The sequence below is a fragment of the Syngnathus scovelli genome, unplaced genomic scaffold (assembly GCF_024217435.2).
Source record: "Syngnathus scovelli strain Florida unplaced genomic scaffold, RoL_Ssco_1.2 HiC_scaffold_443, whole genome shotgun sequence".
NCBI lineage: Eukaryota > Metazoa > Chordata > Actinopteri > Syngnathiformes > Syngnathidae > Syngnathus > Syngnathus scovelli.
This window is the reverse complement of record NW_026061542.1, coordinates 5001-13947: the sequence shown is the minus strand read 5'-3', so window position 1 is coordinate 13947 and position 8947 is coordinate 5001.

The following is an 8947-nucleotide window of genomic DNA, read 5'->3' as shown; positions in this document are numbered from 1 at the left end:
CGCTCAGCCGAGGTGCTGGAAGCCTCGGCCGGCTCACAAAGCGAGGCGCGAGGCACCGGGAGAACCGGCCGGAGGTCCCCTGGAAGCTCAGCGGGCCGTGGAGAAAGCTTAGCCGGGGTGCCGGAAGCCTCGGCCGGCTTAAAATGTGAGGAGGAAACCGGCTGGACGTCTTCTGGAAGATCAGCGGGCCGTGGAAAATGCTAAGCCGAGGTGCTGGTTGTCGAATAAGGCTCCGCCATCTCGTAGAAGGTGCTAATAAAGTTCATATCCGCTCGGCTGGAGGTAATTGGCCCGCGGACCGGCCGGCGGGACCTCCGTGACAGCCTACCCGCCTGGCGGTGCCTCCTGGCCGGCGTGCATTCCGGGCCGCGACCGCTAACTTACGGGACCATAAATGGCCCGCGGACCAGCTGGCGGGACCTCCGTGACCGCCTATCCGCCTGGCGGTGCCTCCTGGCCGGCCTGGATTCCGGACCGCGACCGCTCACTCGCGGGACCCTAAATGGCCCGCGGACCAGCCGGCGGGACCTCCGTGACAGCCTATCCGCCTCCCGGTGGCTGCTGGCCGGCGCGGATTCCGGGCCGCGACCGCTAACTTACGGGACCCCAATTGGCCCGCGGACCAGCCGGCGGGACCCCCGTGACCGCCTATCCGCCTTGGCCGGTTCCCCGGCCGGCCACGGATGGCGAGAATCCGGCCTCCTCGCCCGGAGCGCTCGTCGGCTTCGGCGAAAAATGCACTAAGTGCCAAACCCCATTCATTTACAATGGCGTGTCCGCCAGAGGGCGCAGTTCCCCCCGCGGACCGGCCGGCGGGACCTCCGTGACAGCCTATCCGCCTGGCGGTGGCTGCGGGCCGGCGCGGATTCCGGGCCGCGACCGCTAACTTACGGGACCCCGATTGGCCCGCGGACCAGCCGGCGGGACCTCCGTGACCGCCTATCCGCCTGCGCTGGTTCCCCGGCCGGCGCGAATTCCGGGCCGCGACCGCTAACTTACGGGACCCCGATTGGCCCGCGGACCAGCCGGCGGGACCTCCGTGACCGCCTATCCGCCTGCGCTGGTTCCCCGGCCGGCGCGAATTCCGGGCCGCGACCGCTAACTTACGGGACCCCGATTGGCCCGCGGACCAGCCGGCGGGACCTCCGTGACCGCCTATCCGCCTGCGCTGGTTCCCCGGCCGGCGCGAATTCCGGGCCGCGACCGCTAACTTACGGGACCCCGATTGGCCCGCGGACCAGCCGGCGGGACCTCCGTGACCGCCTATCCGCCTGCGCTGGTTCCCCGGCCGGCGCGAATTCCGGGCCGCGACCGCTAACTTACGGGACCCCGATTGGCCCGCGGACCAGCCGGCGGGACCTCCGTGACCGCCTATCCGCCTGCGCTGGTTCCCCGGCCGGCGCGAATTCCGGGCCGCGACCGCTAACTTACGGGACCCCGATTGGCCCGCGGACCAGCCGGCGGGACCTCCGTGACCGCCTATCCGCCTGCGCTGGTTCCCCGGCCGGCGCGAATTCCGGGCCGCGACCGCTAACTTACGGGACCCCAATTGGCCCGCGGACCAGCCGGCGGGACCTCCGTGACCGCCTATCCGCCTCCGCTGGTTCCCCGCTCGGCGTGGATTCCGGACCGCGACCGCTAAATTACGGGACCCAAATTGGCCCGCGGACCAGCCGGCGGGACCTCCGTGACCGCCTATCCGCCTTCGCTGGTTCCCCGGTCGGCCACAGATGACGAATATTCGGCCTCTCGCTCTGGAAGTCCTGCCGACTTAGCCGAAAATTTTCTAAGTGCCATCGGCTCTCGCTCGGAAAAGTGTCCGCCTCGTCTGGTTCCCCAGCTCGGCCTCAGAATTCGAAAATTCGGCCTCTCTGAGGTACCAGGGGTAGGCTTTATGTACTTGGTCCCCCCAGTTAGTGTACTCATCACTTTACCCCCCTTTCGCAAAATATAGTCGGCACGTATGTGCAGAACTGTTTATTTTCATTTTAAAAATTTTCTAAGTGCCAGCGGAAGCTGTCACACGAACTGTCCGAGCTACCACGGTGCCCATCCCGGGCAGTGACGGCAAAAGGCCGATGTGTGTTTGATGGAAGTCTGAATAATTTCTAAGTGCCAACGGCTCAACCGCCGTAAAGTGTCCGCCTCGGCTGGTTCTCCCGGTCGGCCCGAACGAGCGAAAATTCGGCCTCTTCCCCTGGAGGTCCGGAACATTTTGGCGAATATTTTCAAAGTGCCAACGGCTGTTCCGCCGTAACGTGTCCGACCCGGCTGGTTCCTCCGGTCGGCCCGAACGAGCGAAAATTCGGCCTCTTCCCCTGGAGGTCCGGACGACTTTGGCGAATATTTTCTAAGTGCGAACGGCTGTTGCGCCGTAACGTGTCCGACCCGGCTGGTTCCTCCGGTCGGCCTGAACGAGCGAAAATTCGGCCTCTTCCCCTGGAGGTCCGGACGACTTTGGCGAATATTTTCAAAGTGCCAACGGCTGTTGGGCCGTAAAGTGTCCGACCCGGCTGGTTCCTCCGGTCGGCCCGAACGAGCGAAAATTCGGCCTCTTCCCCTGGAGGTCCGGAACATTTTGGCGAATATTTTCAAAGTGCCAACGGCTGTTGCGCCGTAACGTGTCCGACCCGGCCGGTTCCTCCGGTCGGCCCGAACGAGCGAAAATTCGGCCTCTTCCCCTGGAGGTCCGGAACATTTTGGCGAATATTTTCAAAGTGCCAACGGCCGTTCCGCCGTAAAGTGTCCGACCCGGCTGGTTCCTCCGGTCGGCCCGAACGAGCGAAAATTCGGCCTCTTCCCCTGGAGGTCCGGACGACTTTGGCGAATATTTTCAAAGTGCCAACGGCTGTTGGGCCGTAAAGTGTCCGACCCGGCTGGTTCCTCCGGTCGGCCCGAACGAGCGAAAATTCGGCCTCTTAACCCTGGAGGTCCGTTCAAGTTTAACGAATAATTTCTAAGTGCTAACGGCTGTTGCGCCGTAACGTGTCCGACCCGGCCGGTTCCTCCGGTCGGCCCGAACGAGCGAAAATACGGCCTCTTCCCCTGGAGGTCCGGAACATTTTGGCGAATATTTTCAAAGTGCCAACGGCTGTTGCGCCGTAACGTGTCCGACCCGGCTGGTTCCTCCGGTCGGCCCGAACGAGCGAAAATTCGGCCTCTTCCCCTGGAGGTCCGGAACATTTTGGCGAATATTTTCTAAGTGCCATCGGCTCTTCCGCCGTAAGGTGTCCGACTCGGCCGGTTCCTCCGGTCGGCCCGAACGAGCGAAAATTCGGCCTCTTCCCCTGGAGGTCCTGTCAAGTTTAACGAATATTTTCTAAGTGCCATCGGCTCTTCCGCCGTAAGGTGTCCGACTCGGCCGGTTCCTCCGGTCGGCCTGAACAAGTGAAAATTCGGCCTCTTCCCCTGGAGGTCCGGAACATTTTGGCGAATATTTTCTAAGTGCCATCGGCTCTTCCGCCGTAAGGTGTCCGACTCGGCCGGTTCCTCCGGTCGGCCTGAACGAGCGAAAATTCGGCCTCTTCCCCTGGAGGTCCTGTCAAGTTTAACGAATATTTTCTAAGTGCCATCGGCTCTTCCGCCGTAAAGCGTCCGACTCGGCTGGTTCCCGATGTCGGCCAGAACAAGTGGAAATTCGGCCTCTTCCCCTGGAGGTCAGTTGAAGTTTAACGAATATTTTCAAAGTGCCAACGGCTGCTCCGCCGTAAAGCGTCCGACTCGGCTGGTTCCCGATGTCGGCCAGAACAAGTGAAAATTCGGCCTCTTCCCCTGGAGGTCCGTTCAAGATTAACGAATATTTTCTAAGTGCCAACGGCTGCTCCGCCGTAAAGCGTCCGACTCGGCTGGTTCCCGATGTCGGCCAGAATAAGTGGAAATTCGGCCTCTTCCCCTGGAGGTCCGTTCAAGATTAACGAATATTTTCTAAGTGCCAACGGCTCTTGCGCCGAAAAGCGTCCGACTCGGCTGGTTCCCGATGTCGGCCAGAACAAGTGAAAAATCGGCCTCTTCCCCTGGAGGTCAGTTGAAGTTTAACGAATATTTTCTAAGTGCCATCGGCTCTTCCGCCGTAAGGTGTCCGACTCGGCTGGTTCCCGATGTCGGCCAGAAAAAGTGACAATTCGGCCTCTTCCCCTGGAGGTCCTTTGAAGTTTAGCGAATATTTTCTAAGTGCCAACGGCTCTTGCGCCGAAAAGCGTCCGCCTCGGCTGGTTCCCGCGGTCGGACACAAAATGTGTCAATTCGGCCTCTCTGAGGTACCAGGGGTAGGCTTTATGTACTTGGTCCCCCCACTTAGTGTACTCATCACTTTACCCCCCTTTCGCAAAATATAGTCGGCACGTATGTGCAGAACTGTTTATTTTCATTTTAAAAATTGTCTAAGTGCCAGCGGAAGCTGTCAAACGAACTGTCCGAGCTACCACGGTGCCCATCCCGGGCAGTGACGGCAAAAGGCCGATGTGTGTTTATGGAAGTCTGAATAATTTCTAAGTGCCAACGGCTCAACCGCCGTAAAGTGTCCGCCTCGGCCGGTTCCCCCGGTCGGCCAGAACGAGTGAAAATTCGGCCTCTTTCCCTGGAGGTCCGGAACATTTTGGCGAATATTTCCTAAGTGCCAACGGCTGCTCCGCCGTAAAGTGTCCGCCTCGGCTGGTTCCCCCGGTCGGCCAGAACAAGTGAAAATTCGGCCTCTTCCCCTGGAGGTCCGGAACATTTTGGCGAATATTTCCTAAGTGCCAACGGCTGCTCCGCCGTAAAGTGTCCGCCTCGGCCGGTTCACCCGGTCGGCCAGAACAAGTGAAAATTTGGCCTCTTCCCCTGGAGGTCCGGAACATTTTGGCGAATATTTCCTAAGTGCCAACGGCTGCTCCGCCGTAAAGTGTCCGACTCGGCTGGTTCCCCCGGTCGGCCAGAACAAGTGAAAAATCGGCCTCTTCCCCTGGAAGTCCGGCCGACTTAAGGCGAATATTTCCTAAGTGCCAACGGCTGTTCCGCCGTAAAGAGTCCGACTCGGCTGGTTCCCGATATCGGCCAGAACAAGTGAAAATTCGGCCTCTTCCCCTGGAAGTCCGGCCGAGTTAAGGCAAATATTTCCTAAGTGCCAACGGCTGCTCCGCCGTAAAGCGTCCGACTCGGCTGGTTCCCGATGTCGGCCAGAACAAGTGGACATTCGGCCTCTTCCCCTGGAAGTCCGGCCAAGTTTGGCGAATATTTCCTAAGTGCCAACGGCTGCTCCGCCGTAAAGTGTCCGACTCGGCTGGTTCCCGATGTCGGCCAGAACAAGTGAATATTCGGCCTCTTCCCCTGGAGGTCCGGAACATTTTGGCAAATATTTCCTAAGTGCCAACGGCTGCTCCGCCGTAAAGAGTCCGACTCGGCTGGTTCCCGATGTCGGCCAGAACAAGTGAAAATTCGGCCTCTTCCCCTGGAAGTCCGGCCGAGTTCGGCGAATATTTCCTAAGTGCCAACGGCTGTTCCGCCGTAAAGAGTCCGACTCGGCTGGTTCCCGATGTCGGCCAGAACAAGTGAAAATTCGGCCTCTTCCCCTGGAGGTCCGTTCAAGATTAACGAATATTTTCTAAGTGCCAACGGCTCTTGCGCCGAAAAGCGTCCGACTCGGCTGGTTCCCGATGTCGGCCAGAACAAGTGAAAATTCGGCCTCTTCCCCTGGAGGTCCGTTCAAGATTAACGAATATTTTCTAAGTGCCAACGGCTGCTCCGCCGTAAAGCGTCCGCTTCGGCTGGTTCCCGATGTCGGCCAGAACAAGTGAAAATTCGGCCTCTTCCCCTGGAGGTCCGTTCAAGATTAACGAATATTTTCTAAGTGCCAACGGCTCTTGCGCCGAAAAGCGTCCGCCTCGGCTGGTTCCCGATGTCGGCCAGAACAAGTGAAAATTCGGCCTCTTCCCCTGGAGGTCCGTTCACGATTAACGAATATTTTCTAAGTGCCAACGGCTCTTGCGCCGAAAAGCGTCCGCCTCGGCTGGTTCCCGATGTCGGCCAGAACAAGTGAAAATTCGGCCTCTTCCCCTGGAGGTCCGTTCAAGATTAACGAATATTTTCTAAGTGCCAACGGCTCTTGCGCCGAAAAGCGTCCGCCTCGGCTGGTTCCCGCGGTCGGACACAAAATGTGTCAATTCGGCCTCTCTGAGGTACCAGGGGTGGGCTTTATGTACTTGGTCCCCCCACTTAGTGTACTCATCACTTTACCCCCATTTCGCAAAATATAGTCGGCACGTATGTGCAGAACTGTTTATTTTCATTTTAAAAATTGTCTAAGTGCCAGCGGAAGCTGTCACGCGAACTGTCCGAGCTACCACGGTGCCCATCCCGGGCAGTGACGGCAAAAGGCCGATGTGTGTTTGATGGAAGTCTGAATAATTTCTAAGTGCCAACGGCTCAACCGCCGTAAAGTGTCCGCCTCGGCTGGTTCTCCCGGTCGGCCCGAACGAGCGAAAATTCGGCCTCTTCCCCTGGAGGTCCGGAACATTTTGGCGAATATTTCCTAAGTGCCAACGGCTGCTCCGCCGTAAAGTGTCCGCCTCGGCTGGTTCCCCCGGTCGGCCAGAACAAGTGAAAATTCGGCCTCTTCCCCTGGAGGTCCGGAACATTTTGGCGAATATTTCCTAAGTGCCAACGGCTGCTCCGCCGTAAAGTGTCCGCCTCGGCCGGTTCACCCGGTCGGCCAGAACAAGTGAAAATTTGGCCTCTTCCCCTGGAGGTCCGGAACATTTTGGCGAATATTTCCTAAGTGCCAACGGCTGCTCCGCCGTAAAGTGTCCGCCTCGGCCGGTTCACCCGGTCGGCCAGAACAAGTGAAAATTTGGCCTCTTCCCCTGGAGGTCCGGAACATTTTGGCGAATATTTCCTAAGTGCCAACGGCTGCTCCGCCGTAAAGTGTCCGACTCGGCTGGTTCCCCCGGTCGGCCAGAACAAGTGAAAAATCGGCCTCTTCCCCTGGAAGTCCGGCCGAGTTAAGGCAAATATTTCCTAAGTGCCAACGGCTGCTCAGCCTTAAAGTGTCCGACTCGGCTGGTTCCCGATGTCGGCCAGAACAAGTGAAAATCCGGCCTCTTCCCCTGGAAGTCCGGCCGAGTTAAGGCAAATATTTCCTAAGTGCCAACGGCTGCTCAGCCTTTAAGTGTCCGACTCGGCTGGTTCCCGATGTTGGCCAGAACAAGTGAAAATCCGGCCTCTTCCCCTGGAAGTCCGGCCGAGTTAAGGCAAATATTTCCTAAGTGCCAAGGGCTGCTCAGCCTTAAAGGGCCCGACTCGTCTGGTTCCCGATGTCGGCCAGAACAAGTGACAATTCGGCCTCTTCCCCTGGAGGTCTTTTCAAGTTTAACGAATATTTTCTAAGTGCCGACGGCTGCTCCGCCTTAAAGCGTCCGACTCGGCTGGTTCCCGATGTCGGCCAGAACAAGTGACAATTCGGCCTCTTCCCCTGGAGGTCCTTTCAAGTTTAACGAATATTTTCTAAGTGCCAACGGCTGCTCCGCCTTAAAGCGTCCGACTCGGCTGGTTCCCGATGTCGGCCAGAACAGGTGAAAATTCGGCCTCTTCCCCTGGAGGTCCGTTCAAGTTTGGCGAATATTTTCTAAGTGCCAACGGCTGCTCCGCCTTAAAGTGTCCGACTCGGCTGGTTCCCGATGTCGGGCAGAACAAGTGACAATTCGGCCTCTTCCCCTGGAAGTCCGGCCGAGTTTGGCGAATATTTTCTAAGTGCCAACGGCTGCTCCGCCGTAAAGAGTCCGACTCGGCTGGTTCCCGATGTCGGCCAGAACAAGTGACAATTCGGCCTCTTCCCCTGGAGGTCCTTTGAAGTTTAGCGAATATTTTCTAAGTTCCAACGGCTCTTGCGCCGAAAAGCGTCCGACTCGGCTGGTTCCCGATGTCGGCCAGAACAGGTGAAAATTCGGCCTCTTCCCCTGGAGGTCCGTTCAAGTTTGGCGAATATTTTCTAAGTGCCAACGGCTGCTCCGCCTTAAAGTGTCCGACTCGGCTGGTTCCCGATGTCGGGCAGAACAAGTGACAATTCGGCCTCTTCCCCTGGAAGTCCGGCCGAGTTTGGCGAATATTTTCTAAGTGCCAACGGCTGCTCCGCCGTAAAGAGTCCGACTCGGCTGGTTCCCGATGTCGGCCAGAAAAAGTGACAATTCGGCCTCTTCCCCTGGAGGTCCTTTGAAGTTTAGCGAATATTTTCTAAGTGCCAACGGCTCTTGCGCCGAAAAGCGTCCGCCTCGGCTGGTTCCCGCGGTCGGCCGTAATAGGCGAAAATTCGGCCTCTTCCCCTGGAGCGACCTCCAAATTTGGGCGAAATTTTTCTAAGTGCCTAAAGGTACCAGGGGTTTGGGTACCAGGGGTGCAGTACGAACTGGTCTTTTGTCAACCCATGTACTTTTTCTAGAGTACATGGGTTGGTCCCCCCACTTAGTGTACTCATCACTTTACCCCCCTTTCGCAAAATATAGTCAGAACGAGCATGGGGGACGCAATTGTTTTCCATGCAAATCAATTGGGCCTGGTCCGAGCGCTGGTAACGGCCGCCAGCAAGCGTCCCCTGCTCGGATAGCAGAACTGAAGAAGGCACGGCACTTCCAGAGAGAGAGAGAAAATTTTCTAAGTGCCACATTTCTCAAAAATTTTCAAAGTGCCACATTTCTCAAAAATTTTCAAAGTGCCACATTTCTCAAAAATTTTCAAAGTGCCACATCTCTCAAAAATGTTCAAAGTGCCACATCTCTGAAAAACTTTCTAAGTGCCACATCTCTGAAAAACTTTCTAAGTGCCACATCTCTGAAAAACTTTCTAAGTGCCACATCTCTGAAAAATTTTCTAAGTGCCACAGCACGGCTGTGAAATATTCAAAGTCCTACAGGCATTGGCAGAATCCGCGGACGGCCGTCTGCTCCCGGCGGCCGCCGCGAAGCTACTACCCCCTCCCGGG